This window comes from Pollicipes pollicipes, unplaced genomic scaffold, assembly GCF_011947565.3.
Source record: "Pollicipes pollicipes isolate AB1234 unplaced genomic scaffold, Ppol_2.1 Scaffold_6138;HRSCAF=7277_pilon_pilon_pilon, whole genome shotgun sequence".
Taxonomy (NCBI): domain Eukaryota; kingdom Metazoa; phylum Arthropoda; class Thecostraca; order Pollicipedomorpha; family Pollicipedidae; genus Pollicipes; species Pollicipes pollicipes.
The window spans coordinates 11,063,883-11,078,862 of NW_023596818.1; the positions used below are offsets into that span (position 1 = coordinate 11,063,883).

The window sequence follows — 14,980 nt, forward strand, 5'->3', positions numbered from 1 at the left end:
ACAAGACGCAGTAAATAAGCGCACCTCGAGGGATGCATCAGTGACCATTCGTCTGATAAACTGCCCGTTTTGTCCTTTGGAGACAGCTGAGATCTGTGTGGAGGTTGAGTTTGACAGCATTCTAGGCGTATCTCGCACACGAATGGACCATACAGCGGTTTCGATCTAACCCAGCGTGAATAAGCAGATCAGAGGCTGGCACCAGACGCCCCTTGTGGCGCCTCAGCAGAAGCTAGTGCACGTCACATTCGTGCTGCCCGGTATCATTTTCACCTGGTGGGTCAGCAGCTGTCTAAAAGGTTGTGGATATATGTGACCTTGCATCTCTTCGTGGCTTGAGTGCTTTGTTCTCCTTTCACAGCAATGCTTGACGGGGACTCTCAATGCTAGGGCCAAACCACAGTAAAGTGCAATCAGTCCCGTACTCACACCTACGAGTCATCAGTCCAGTGCAGTGTTTGTGTCCAGACACATCCTTCACCTGTGTCTCGTGGCATATATTGTGTGGCTTGTGTCAGGAAGGTCCTGGCCGATAAGACGCCTGGTTCGGCGCGAGAGGATATGGTATAACATGTTTGCGTGTCATTGGAGCTCAACGACGCACTCAGCTGCTGAGACTATATGGCATTGCCTGTCTCTCACCCTGGCAGGAAGCGCGGCCACCACGGCAATCGAACCTCCAACCTCTGGTGTTCCGGATGGTAACAGATATTAGAGTGCCGTTGTCATGCACAAGATCTAGATACATTCGGCAATCGATCTTACTAAGTTAGATCAATGCGTTGAAAAGCCTACCCCGATAAAAAGCAAGACAAAAGTGTAATGAAAACAAACGGGAACTCACCAGCAGCGGTGTTAATTTCTCAAATCAGTTGGGGGCTCAGACGAAGTGGTTGACCTAACCGACACCCACACACCGATTTATTATTGGATTTCTGCCACTTGAATTTGTGTTCTCGGTGAAGATGAAAAGGTCTAGTGATACGCAGATTTCTTTTTTTCTGCTGAGAAATGACCTCCAAAGTCGAGCTCGTATAGGATGGGTATGCAATCTACAGAGAAAAACATCTTAGTAAATCTCAATAAGGAATCACTGAATACCCCCGAAGCTACGATTATGCAGCATGAATACCCTTCCGCTGTTGGGATACGAATGCGCTAATTTTAAGTGGGCCGCACTACACTTTTACAGGCTGCCACACCTTGCAGTCAATTGTTCTTCATCCCAATGTAAGCGTTATTATTTGAAAATCGCTGTGCGACATTTGCAGACTGGCTTAAGATGAAGGAGTTGGAAAGACAGATATTAGGTACCTACAGGATATTTGGCACAAAATCAGCCTGGTACCAATTAACGGCGATGTGTTTAGGTATCCACAATCTAGTATACCAATAGTTAAGATAATTGCTCCGTGTTGATTTGGCCCAGCATTCTCCCTTTCTTCATATGCATTGATGGGGCTCAGAGGAGCATTAGGGGGGGGGGGGCTCAAGCCACATTGCGGGGGCTAACACCTCCCCCCTCCCGAAAATGCATAAAGTGAGATCCTTATCCACTGATGTAGCAAGCACGCTAGTGGAATTTGAAGTTCCTGAACGGTCAATAAACCGAATTTCTTTTGTCAACATGCGAATTTAACAAACGGCAGTAAGTCGAATACAAATTCGTGGAATGGCTAAATTGACGAATTCATTATGCAGGGATGTGAACTAAACGATTGTAATTCTCAGAAGGGATAACTTCCGCAGACGATAAGGGGCCATGAATAAGTCAATTCAAAATTGACGATTTGGTCATTGAAGTTATCTGAAGTGATGACCGTCACAGACGGTAAGGGGCTAACCATAAATAGTGTCCTGCAATGGCAAATGGGGTAGGGTTGGTAAAGCGCAACCAATATTGCTAAGGACATTGAATAACGATGGGAACCCGTATGACAAAGGATGAAAATGGTTGGTTCTGCAAGTTACCAAAGATACGCTACGTAATTTATGGACCGCTTTTACAGATTTCCACTGCCTAACGGAACAAGATACAAGGGACCATATCGTCGCTTGACCCCTAATCGAGATCTAAGTACGGAATAAAGCCGGTTGCCGTGGATCTGAGAAACACAATGATAGCCATTTTGTCACCACCGGTCAACCAGCAACTGCTTGGGTCAGACCATTATTCACGCGTGCGTGAAAGAGTAGATTTTGGGAGGTTTCATCAACCCTCCCTTCCCCATATCGGGCTCTGGCCTTTACTCCCAACTTTGAGAGAAAAGGGGGCCAAAAGCCGTGGAGAGACCCGTTTGCTAGAGGATTTCGGGAGGTTCATAAATGTTCACGGTTCAGCCCCCTCCTCACACGCACATTCGCTTTGCAAAACCACGCCCCTGAAGAATCCCTTCTTTATTTTATATTATCATGATGTTCGCTCTCACTCTCTATGGCCTTACGAAAAGAGGCAAAACAATACTTCATCTGCCGCAGTTCCTCAAACGATCCTCTCCGCTGCCCCCAGACCAGTAACAGCTCGGAGCGCATTGGGCCTTGGCTCACGCTAGCGGCTAGCTGTGTCCTAGGGTCTTTCTGGAGCTATTGTCCCCGCTCCCGGGCTCTGCACAGTCACGAGCCACCACCGCTGAATGGGCGACAGACGTAAACGTAACGCCATATGTACGTCGGCCGCGAGTGAGTCTCCAAACAAGAGAAGAAAAGCGTTATAGCTTGACGTTTGACGCAGTCGCGCCATAAATGTATATTATTTGGGGTACTCATACGCGTACTTTGCTGGGGGAAGTTATGCGTGAACAGAAGACGGCGGGCGAGTCGGCTGGTGCTGCCCACGGGGTTTAGTTCTACTAAAATGTTGTGGACATCTGTGTAAAAATGGTTAATTGTGCTGTGACCACCTGCCAAAATGTGTTTGATGGTAAAAATAATGTAAATTGCAGAAGTTTCTTTGTGTTTCCTAAAGGCGGTGAACTACGAAAAGCTTGGGCTGAAAGATGTGGGTTACAAGAATCTGATCTGAAGGAATCTGCTCGTGTATGTTCAGATCATTTCGCGGAGTGTGATTACAAACCAACCAAAAAAAGAAAATTGCTTCTTCCGGAGGCAGTGCCTTGGGTGGACGTACCTGGGGCAGGCATCGTTCTGATTATAAGGTTTGTGTAGTTTCACGTATGAGAGCTTAAACAGCCTTCTCTTCACACCACTGTAAATACAAGACAATTTTGACTCTTCCTAACCTTATGTGATGATGATATATTTCAGTATCAATTTTGCAATTTGCAATTGCTTCTGGTTTCCCAGCTTCCATCCCATTGGCCGTCATCATGTGTTATTCAGTCCAGGGAAAAGCTAGATTATGTTTGACTTACAGTGATGTACATGTTGTGGGTCGAGTTCTTTCCTTAGAACTGCTTGGCTCTGAATCAGACTTGTATGGTTGATTCAGGAAGCCCCATTGTAGAACTACCGTTTATGGGTCATAACTAGCATGCAGTTAGGCACTCATGTGTGCATGTCTCTTTCCAAATAGTTGTTACGTGCTGTATTACCAGGTTCTTTGCTTTGTCTTACTGTGAACAGGTTGTCCATTGTTGCTGGACTTGTATTGGGGTGGAAGTATTTAAACAGGTGTCACAGACTAAACCATCTTTAAAGGCTATAGATATGTGCATGGAAAATGTTGCTTAATAGGTTAGTTCCATCACTTTGTAGTAAAACTGTGAGGTTGCTGCTTCTCAACATATCAGCAATGATGACTGTAGAGCAGAATTGTTCTGTCATACTATCATAATGGTTTGTAAGCTTTTCAACATTATATGGTGAAACCTAACATTTTGTAACCTAATATTTAACCTAAATTAATGTTATGAACATGATTTATAGGTCAAAGTCAATTTTCTTACCTAAACATTATTTGGTTGGGCTGTTTCCTATGTTCAGGCAGTTTTTTTGGTATTTATTTGGCATATCGAGGACATTTCTCTTCTTCAACATTCCTCCCTGTCCAGACACTGGCACTGTACAGACAGCTGGGCGGTTTCAGGCCTGCAGAGCATGGTCAGAGTGCCCTGTTTGAGAGGGCGAGGACTGGTGGTTCCCAGCAGGACTGGCAGCAGGGAGCAGGACCCAGTGGGATGACAGCTGCCAGCAGGCACCAGCCAGAAAACAGGTGAGCATGTCCCCTGTGTTTATCTGTACCCATCCTGCCTGTGTTGGGCTCTTGAAGAAGTTGTATCACCTTGAATATCTCATCTCTATGATTATGTATATATACATTGAGTCCCAGGGCAGGGGAGCAGGCACATTACTTGGCCCAACTTATATAGAGAGATCAAGTTATATTGAAAGGTAGATTGGCAACTGAGAGGTCCCATTTCAGCTGGTGTGCCCAGCATTTTGAAATCCCCTCATAATCCTGCCTGCAAATGGGCAGAGGCAGCTATTTGTGGTACTGCATGGCATGACTAGGATAGTGTAGGATCAGTGCACACATGACAAGGCCTGCAGTTAGCAGGCAGGCTGAGAGTATGAACGCAATGTCACCCATGCAAACCGTTCATATGTTTTGTTAAGAATTGGGATTAAGTTGGGTTGGTGGAAGGTGTTTTAGATGTGTCTGGTAATTATGTTCTTTATTTGATTTTCTTGATGTGGGGGACAGTAATTACCACCACAGTGTGACCTTAATGAATGAGTCACAGCTTCTTCATGGCATATTGTTGCATGACTTTCTCTCTGTTTTTTTTTTCAAGCTATCATTATCTGTGGTAGTTTGGGTTAGAATTTTATGTAATGTTTTGCAAACCTTTGCCATAGCACTTTCATTTCATTCCCTCCCCATTCAGGTAATATTCACCATTTTATTATCAAACCTTTGCATCTCATCCAGTGGCTCTTACTGGCTGTGGTTTTCCAGAGCTGGTACCAGTTTGAAGGACATCCCTGAAGGCCATGCAGGTGCCCTCTCCACCTCATCTCGCATCCAAACGCAACCAAACGACGTCCATCACCAAAGGTATCACATGGCGTGGGCTCTCGATGCGGCTTTGTTGTATAATTTTGTCTGTTCTTGTGTCTGTTTGGCATCATCTGTGGTCAAAGGTTCACTCAATGGGCGATTCACATGTTTAAATTATGGGGAATGTGTAAACCATGTTCTGCCCTGGACCCGGCGCCGAAAGAAGTGGATGGCTAGGCTCTAAAAGCATGTGACACTGGTATCGATATAGCGTTGAATAGGATAGTGTTATTTGTCATGCTGAACACTACCGTTCTCCTCATATCACCAGTGGAAGGGCCACGCCAGTGTCCCCGCCGTGCACTCCCCTGCCTCGCCATCAACCCCCGCTTCTGCTCGCCGCCTGACTGCCCCGACCGTGCCGGCAGCGGCGCGCGGAGGACACCGCCTGCGGGGCTGCGGCTGTGGCGCGCCTCCGAGACCACGCTCCGCTTACAGAACCGCCGGCTGCTGGCGGACAACCAGCGGCTGCGGCTGCGCCTGCGACAGCTGCACCGCCAGCTGGCCCGCCGACGACCGGTGGCGGCGCGCCCGGCCGGCGGAGGACGCGGTGACGCACGCGCCGCCACGCGGGAGGCGTAGGCTGCAGTAGGACGCGGAGTGCATAGAGGGCGCGACAGACGAAGCGTTGGGATTCGGGCATGGATGGCGTGGGGGGCAGGAAAACAAGAGGCTTGTGCGCTGGGATTCCGCGTCCAAATCGGGAGGGGTTCAACAGCTGAACATGGGGAACTGCGAGTTGTCGCATGGCGATTGCGATGGGGCTGCCGGATGTGCTGGTTGAGTGGCGTCGGTAGTCTTGAGTCATCACAACGCGGGCGAACAAATCTGGCTCTCGGCCCCCTGGAATGAACTGGGCTGCCATATGTGTCTCCGAAACTGACCAAGGGTGGCATCCAGAAAGGCCTAACATCAGCACCAGCTGCGTCGGCCCGTGATCTTTGTCTCGCCAGCTGTTTGCGCTGAGGCCTATTACCCTGGTGCGTGAATACGGATTGATAGCGCCCCCCCCCCCCCCCGTACTCGCATGCCTGCCTACATGACGGTGTCAGCTCTGTCGACCTCCGCAATGACCGAACGTTTCGATATCGTGACTCTCGTGCGATATGAACTCCTAGGCTGTGATATTTGGTACGCACGACCATGTTTGTCCCGGGAATACTGAGGGCTGTTATGTGTTCGTCTGGGCGGAAATTTATTGTGAGCCTCACAGAGTTCATATATATATATATATATATATATATATATATATATATATATATATATATATATATATATATCGGCAGCAGCTTACCTACAGGACTTCCTTGTTCCAAAAGAGCAACGCATGAAGAAATGCGCACCTCTCCATCACGATCGTCGTGGCCGAAGATCCCTCGGTATGCAAACATTTTTCTGTTCCAATTTCTGTCTTGAGTCAGTCGTGAGCGAACCTCACTCTTTGGTAATGTTACCCTTCCAAATAAAGGAACGTTTTCCATACAGACCTCAGCCTAGGTGGTTGACCCATGCAACGCACAAAGAACTTACATGGCTTGTATGAGTCGCTTAACTACAGCGGTAAATTTACGATTGGAATCGCTCGCGAGAGTGACGGTAATTCGATATCATTTACATTAAGTGATCGAAAATTTCATCCTACGTTTACGGTAAGCGCCCGGCGTGCTAATTTGGAGATATGCGATTTTTGCATTATTTTTGCAATTCTAGCGCCAGCACGATGAGAACAGCGCATGAACCTGCAAATGGAAGCGGACACCTGTACCCGTCCGGACGCTTGTCAAGTTTGATCGATATGGAATAAAATTTGACGTCAGGTGATACTCAACATACATAAATGGCTGTCACGTGTCGTTATTCGGGGGGATAAAACAGTACATCAAACAAGGGAAAGTGGTAGGGGATAAAAAGAACAAACGCATGCACGCATACACAGCATGAGACAACCTTACCGCACAAAAAAGGACCTAGTAACGCTCTTAATTGTTCACAGTGGTCGAACTTCCTCGGGCAAGTCATGAGATACGCCGCTCGGTATGCAGACGACCGCCGCCCTGCCGCCGTGTACACCGCTAGGGGCGCAGGTTATGGCCCATGCGGGTAGTTTGGTCACTGGTCCACGCGTCAGCGTATGTTTGGAGCAAACTGACAAGGCCCTCAGGTTCATCTCGCTCACGGGCTCCGTGTGCAGCGACAGCAATTTATGTGACGCATTCGGCGAGGCGTGGCAAAGTGCAGGTCATCTCGCGTGCAAGACGCGTGGTCAATTTTTTCGTAGGCCAGTACCTACTCTGGAAGTGAAGTTAACTACTCTAAACTCACCCCTGGCCATAAACCGAAATGCAGTATCTTGCGCGCGAGATGACTCAAGCCTGCACGGTGGTCTGCAGTACTCGTTGCAGGAGGAAAGTCAGGTGGCGGGACCGATCAGGGCGCATTCACATTCACACATTCACATTCGCATTCGCGAGCCACATTCCACCCATTCACCGATTAGAGTGAGGCTTGGCCCACAGATAAAGCTAAGTACACCATATAGAGCCAGTTACACCATATAAAGGTCAGTAAGTGCGATATAAGAAAGAACAGAATTACAAAAGATTAAAGTTCAAGGTCGTTCAAGGCCACTTATTAGTAAATATACGTGAACTCCGCAGATATCGACCAAATTTGGTATGTTGATAAAACAAAGCATCCTAAACAATAAAATCATACTCTCCAACTGCGACATTCGAAATTACGCCTGAGAAAACCGTGGGAGTACAAGGTCACCCCTAATCGGATTCCTTTGATTGCTTTGAAATTTGACACAACCATCCACGTCGCATGGCTCCGTCCAGCCTCCAAATGTTATAATGTAGCATTCAAACGTTCATCTTTCAGAGACCTTGGAAGCGACAACCTCACACGGTTGGCATATAGACATTGCGTGCAAGCCAAAAGTCAGAAAGACTCCTTCGATCTGTTCGAAACTAATCGACTGCAATCAATTGCAAGATATTGCGGTCTCAAGATATTGAGAACAATCGCGTATCATGTACGTGTACAGTTTTTCATTAAGTGACAATCTGTGACATTTAAACTGACGCATTCCGGAGGCTCTGAAACCGGTAGATATGTGACACATCTATAAAATGACACAAGCAGCGTCCTTACAGGCCACCAAGACCAAGGAATGTTGCACAACACATCCTGTAGGATGCATGCGCTGCCCCTCACGGCGCCGGCGCGGCGCTCACACCACACTCTCTGATCTCACACCCAGTCACCATACTGCTCGACCCCCTCTCGACCGCTCTCCCTCCCCGTTACCGGCCATGGCCACGGGAGCCGGCACCTCAACAGCCAGAGCGTCGCCATCGTCGCCCGCGTCGCCGCTGGAGCGCCGTTGCGCCGGCGGTGGCGACGCGGCGAGCTGCAAGCCGCGCACGTGACGAGACACGCCATCGATCTCGACGTTCTGCGCGGCGACGGTCCTGGTCAGCGTGCCGATGGAGCTCGCGACCACGCAGCGTCGATTGGGGTGCCGAACCCGCTCACGATCACCGATATTGAAGCGGTAAGCGCCCTCCGATCGCTCATTCTCCCCCATATCGCTGATTTCAAGCAGTCTGATCTCGTATCGGAATAGCCAGTTGGCGAGGGAAGAGGAAGGCTCGTCGCTTCGCAGCATTTCGTTGGAGGGATAGATGGTTTCCATGACAGCAACGCTTCCGTAACGCTCTGGTGTTCACCGACCGGTGACCCCGCTCCGATGTCCCTTTGTCAGGCGGAGCATGCGCACAACGATGTCTCGCGTCCATGCCCCAGCGGCTGGCGAACCCGCGGAGCCCTGAGCTGCGAAGGCTGGTGGCGTTGTAAGTCAACAGCCCCCTCAGCGCGCTATGCTCGAACACCGACTTGAGCTGCCTGACAACACAGGTCCTGTCCTGACATCTGAGCCGCCTCCAGATGGGGTGCCGCGGTGGTCCGCAGTCGATGAGAGTCAGGAAGTGCTGATCTCTGAAGGTGGCAGGTGCCCATGCTGAGCCTGCTCCAGCACCCGGCGACTCCCAGAGACCCTTTCTGCCACCTCGCACGCGCCGGATCGATGGACTGGCGCGCCTGATACCCGCGTGCGACACTGTAGAGCTGCATGCGCGCGACTGACGGATACAGTCATCTGCCGGGCTGCAGCGTGCACGTGATGCCAGGGCACTCGCTGGTTTCGTGGACGGCAGCGATGTCTGGCTCGGAAGCAGAGATGACGGCTCCAAAACCAGCCGGCTGGCTAGTCACAGGAGCGGGTCGCTGTCATATGACACGTCATGTGAGAGACGATGTATACATGCATCCCACAGGATGTATTGTGCAGCACTCCTTAGTTTTGGTGGCACATTACGACGCTGTTTGTGTTGTTTTATAGAGATGTTCTAAATCCCATTGCTTAAGAGCCTCTGAAGTTCGTAAATGTAGACATCACAAATTTTGTTTAACGAAAAACTGCACACGTACATAATACGTGTTCGTGCTTAATTTCAGGGATCAAAAAAGTCTCGCTGTCTTTTACTGGCATGCAATGTCCACATGTTAACACGCGCGAGGTTGTTATTTCCAAGGTTTGAATGTCTCTGGAAAAAGGACGCTTGAATGCCACAATCTAATATTTGGTGCCTGGGTGGAGCCATGTGACGTGAATGTTTGTGACAAATTTCGCATCATCGTAAAGTCATGGCACGATGCGTGGCTGTCGTAGTGTCGTTGACACCCGCTTACATGACTCGAAAATGCGTTTTTTCATAACCGTAAAATCGTCCGTTTTGTCGACTCTTGTAAACAAGATGGCTGTCATGTTACTGCGGTGGCAAAGAGGGCGAGCACTGCTGGCCCCGCGCCTGAAATGTATTTTTTTCAACAGCCGTGTGCCCCCCAAATTACATTATTAACTGGCAATGCATGCCAGTAAATAATGCAATCCCCAACTTCACGCGATGACAATGAGCTTGCGTGCCAACAAGCGCGGTCACCATCCATGACACCATTATAAAAGCCCAAGGGAAGGTCATCCAACGCCGAAGGCGATCGAAGATACGTCCCGGGCGGGCCTGCTCAGCAACCGCCGCCGTTCGCCTGGCAGCAGCTGCCGCCCACCTGGCAACGGCGTGTGCCGCGCCGCTGGTAGCCAAGGCCCTGGAAGCAGGGCGGTCATTATGTCCATTGGAGAGTGAGGAATGCGGCCAGTGTAATGGATATCCGCGGAGCGCTGGCGGCCGCAGCGCGCGCTGAGAGGTTCGGGGCCCGGCGCGAGTGCTGGACGTCGCGGCAGGCAGTGATAGGCTGGCTGGAAAAGCGCGCCATGGACTGCATAGACAATTTCGCAGTTAACGCGTGGGGGCTCTCCCACTTAGTCTGCGGTGATGACCGAGGCCTAATCAGGTGCGAGCTGCCTCCCGGCGCTGTCCTCCTGGCGAGTTCCCGAAGTCGCCCGAGGAGGTAAAGCAGGCTAATGGAACACAAAGGGTCGAGTGTGAAGGCCCTGCGGCCCTAAGGCCCTGCGGCCTGAGGCCCTGCGGCCCCGGCACGCCTATGGCCGCGAGGCGGGTGAAAATGCGTGTGGTTCCCACTGGGCCATCGTCTGCGCATCTGGTGACAGGGTTTTTCGCAGAATGTCCTCCATAGACAAACGCGTGCCAGTCACGTGTCGCACAGACCCATTGACCCGACTGTGATGGATAGCAGCGGCCTGGATGAAGGATTAACCGACAGCGGGGGATGCCGCTGCGAGTCGCCATCCAGAAGACCGCTAACCTCGGGTGCGGCGATGCTAGGACACCGGCCGCGGGTCTGCGACCTCTCGACGCTCCTCCCCAGCGGGGCGATCAGTCCCGCTGCCTGAGACGGGTGCAACTGATATCGCTGCGAGCTGCCACCCGGGAGCCAGCTCATACATGAATTAGTGCGACATATGAGTACCGGAGCCGAGAGGGGGCGGCCCCAAGTGACAGGTCTGAAGTAAGGTAAGGGAGAGGTGCCCAGTGACAGGTCTGTAGCGAGGTAAAGAAGAGGCCGCAAGTGACACGTCTGAAGTAAGGTAAGGGAGAGGTTCCCAGTGACAGGTCTGTAGCGAGGTAAAGAAGAGCCTCCAAGTGACAGGTCTGAAGTAAGGTAAAGAAGAGGCCCCAAGTGACAGGTCTGAAGTAAGGTAAGGGAGTGGTCCCCAGTGGCAGGTCTGTAGCGAGGTAAAGAAGAGGCTCCAAGTGACAGGTCTGAAGTAAGGTAAGGGAGAGGTCCCCAGTAACAGGTCTGAAGTAAGGTAAGGGAGGGGTCCCCAGTGACAGGTCTGTAGCGAGGTAAAGAAGAGGCTCTAAGTGACAGGTCTGAAGTTAGGTAAGGGAGAGATCCCCAGTGACAGGTCTGAAGTAAGGTAAAGAAGAGGCCCCAAGTGACAGGTCTGAAGTAAGGTAAGGGAGTGGTCCCCAGTGACAGGTCTGTAGCGAGGTAAAGAAGAGGCCCCAAGTGACAGGTCCGAAGTAAGGTAAGGGAGTGGTCCCCAGTGACAGGTCTGAAGTAAGGTAAGGGAGAGGTCCCCAGTGACGGGTCTGAAGTGAGGTAAAGAAGAGGCCGCAAGTGACAGGTCTGATGTAAGGCAGGGGAGAGGCCACAAGTGACAGGTAAAGTTAGATATGCCTGTTTCGGCAAGATGACCACACACGCTTTAATATGCTGGTGACACCGGCATGAATGAGTGAAGGGTTCTGAATCACAGACGATATGACGATGGCCAAATACTAAGCATGTTTAGTAGTCGGTCAGGTCCTGGCACTTTATCAGAGCTCTTGGTATCCCAAGAGCTTCACAGCAATCATCAAGCAACTAAGTATGACTTTGCGGGCGCATGCTTTTGTGCTGTCCACCTGTCCACCTTAAAACGCGCTCGGGTGGGGGTCAAATTGACTCCCCGGAAGGTTTCCCAAAATGGTTCCTGAACGGGGCGGCGTGGCCTCGCCAAATTTTGTCTATCTGTCGACAGTTGAATAGCGGATTGTCTGGCATCAAACACTTAGATGTACATTGTAAGGTCGCTGACCTCTGGCAGTTCAAAGTCAGGTCATGAATTTAGCGAAGGTAATTTCTAGGGTATCGTTGAATCTGATCCAACAACTGAGTTTTAGACGAAGCCATACATCTCTGAGATGCTTTCTTAGGCAACACAACAATTGAATGAACAAATTCCATTGTCATAGGGTCAGATATGAAGGTTAGACCAAGGCCAAAACCAACCTGTTTCATTTCTCTAGAGCTTGTCGTATAGGGTAGTTTCTGGCACCCATTTTAGATTTATTGATAACAGGAACCGCATTATACGCCTTCCATGGACTCCTTAAAGATCAAAATAGATCATCGACCTAAAATGAACCAGGTCAACATTTTGTTTTTAGGAACATACCGCCTAGCGTAATATTTGTCGCTCATCCAAATCCAAAACTCAACGCAGTCTTGTATGATTTTGGTTACCATGACTCCCAAAAAGTCAAGCAAGGGCACTGACCTAAAATGAACATGATAACTTTTCCTTCGGACAGTTTATTTAGGTTCTGTGGGCCTTTGGAGACCAACCTGAAATTAGCATTGTTTGACCTTATTTGCACCGTAGGTTTTGACCTAAGAACGTCAAACTTTGACCTTATATGTTCATACGCAAGTCAGTACACCCCTTAAATTTGGTCTCTTTAGCTCTCTGAGTTCCTGAGATCTAAGGGGAGTCAAATTGACCCCACCCGAGCGAAGGGGTATGCACCGGCCACCCGGGCGCTTGTTAATTATTACGAGGAAGACCGCAGGCCGAGCTTTGTTTGAGCGACAGCTAACCGAAAACATAGCTGCTTCGCTGGCTTGGTTCGATAGTCACGCTTTTAACGGTTCCTTACTTTCTACGGCTTGATATTTGCAACCATCGATCTACTGCCATGCAGTTGTGGGCAACAAGAGCTCGCTTTGTCAAATGGTGTTTCTTTTAGCGTGTTTAAGGCATTACGTGTGCAGTTGTTGATTTGTCATGGTATCTCGCCACAACTTCTGCGCCACCAATCGACCAGCGTGAGAAACGTAAGGTTTTCGAATGCACGAAGTTTGAGGGACGCGGTGAGACGCGAGCTCGACATTTCAACCGCCCGAATTCGCGGCAGCATGACCAGGTCAGGAGCGACGAAATGTGACTCCTGACTGCCTCCCCAGTACTTCACGTGACTCAACTTCGGCAGCCGTATCAGCCGATCACGTGTCGAGTGTGACGTTGACTCGCGTTTTTGTGGAGCGTTCACATGGGTGGCATATGAACTTCGCCTAGCACTGCTGCGTTACGCCCGACTGCCCGCCCCTCAGCTGGCGGACTCTCGAGGGAACTACCGAACGCACTGCATCTCCTGTCAACGACCGTGCTCCGTCGTCGGGAAGTTCCTTCATCGTTGCTGAGGGGAGGCTGCCTCTCCGTCCGCCTCGCCACCCCCACCTCGTCCCATGACGTCATCATCCGCCTGCGCGCCCGCGGGTGGGGGCTAAGCAACATTCGTCTGAGTCCAGTTTCTCATCGGTGAAGCGCGCGCCTGAGGCTGCTGGCTATGCTGCCATTAAGTGCTTACGTCACTGCAAGCGATTGTGGTCATAGACGTAGGAGCTTTTGTGACACACTCCTGTGACGGCAGCAACTTGTGACAGCGCTCAGTGATCGGAAACGGAACCCGGGTGGCGCCGCCGGCCCCATCATGCCCGCACACGCTGAGGGCGTCTGAAGCTGTTGGCGCCGAGCCTGAGGCCGCTGACGTCACCACAGCGGGTGAGGGGTCCCGTGACGTCACATGGGACGCCTCCAGGCTCCTGGCCGGGCGGAGCGTCACGACAGTCGGATCGTAAGGCGAGGTGCCCCGAGCGTCGTGGCTTCGCGACTATCGGGACAGGCTGTAACGATCAGACGTCATCAACAGACGTAATCCAAGTATTACGTGCCTTATGTGGAACTGCCATGATTGCTGCGGGCAGCAAACCGGATGCGGAGATGAATAAAGGCTGGCTAGTGAGAACCACGAAGAGATATTTAAAAAAAGATAATGAAAGACTTGCTATCAAGGAGCCAGCCGTAGGTGACCGAATGTGTGACGACATTGACAGACACAATACAAGGCTGGACGTAATGAAAACAGCAAGGACAAGTAAAATGGAAAGTGACGTGAAATATGGTGTCTGGACAGACACCATGATAACTCACGTAGAACGTGACGAGGGGCAAGGAGTGAAAGGTAATGATCCCGACGGACAGATGACCCAAGCTAAAGATGAAGAGGGCAGCAAGGGGATCCACGTATAGAGGAAAAAGAACAACAACAGACGAAAACGTGGAGCAGTCCTGATTGGTGGTAGACGCGTGAGCCGGATCAACGCTGTGGCCATGGATGAATTTGTTTTCGACCAGAACCTGCCATTTGTTACAGTCACGACTGATGTGGAGCGCTTGCAGAATGCGGTGAAGCGAAACAAAGGAAAATATATTGACGTGGTAGTGCATTTAGGAGATGACGGCGTGACGGAGCATAGGGTGGATTATGTGCTAGAAAAACTGGGCAGCACAGTAGAATTTACGCAACGGGTGGACAAAGGAAAGCAAGCATTTCTTTGATCGCTTGAAAAGAGACGCGACATTTGCTTCATGGTACATGGTGCGACAAAAACCGTAAATCCAGAACCAGCTATGCACCACATCTGGTGCCCTGTTCACAGCCTGAGGCCGCGAATGCAATCCTGTCTTTTTTGTGGACTTAACAAAACAGGCATACTCTACACTTTTGAAGGCGCGAGGAATGCATCCCAGCAGATCCTCAGTCCTGGTTTCTTAGACTGAAACAATCATTGATTTCTGACTATTCGGAAAAGTGTCGGAACATAAAAGCAATGGGAGGTCACACACACACCCAGAATCTACATTTTAGC

General features: G+C 50.3%; 1 long non-coding RNA gene across 1 annotated transcript; it reads left to right on the top strand.

The window, feature by feature from the left end:
* Positions 1 to 2,805: 2,805 nt before the first annotated feature.
* On the top strand, positions 2,806 to 5,509 carry LOC119106250 (uncharacterized). Its single transcript, XR_005095113.1, has 4 exons — positions 2,806 to 3,155; positions 4,046 to 4,171; positions 4,919 to 5,017; positions 5,389 to 5,509. It is a non-coding gene; the product is annotated as an uncharacterized LOC119106250 (long non-coding RNA).
* The last annotated feature ends 9,471 nt before the right edge of the window (positions 5,510 to 14,980 follow it).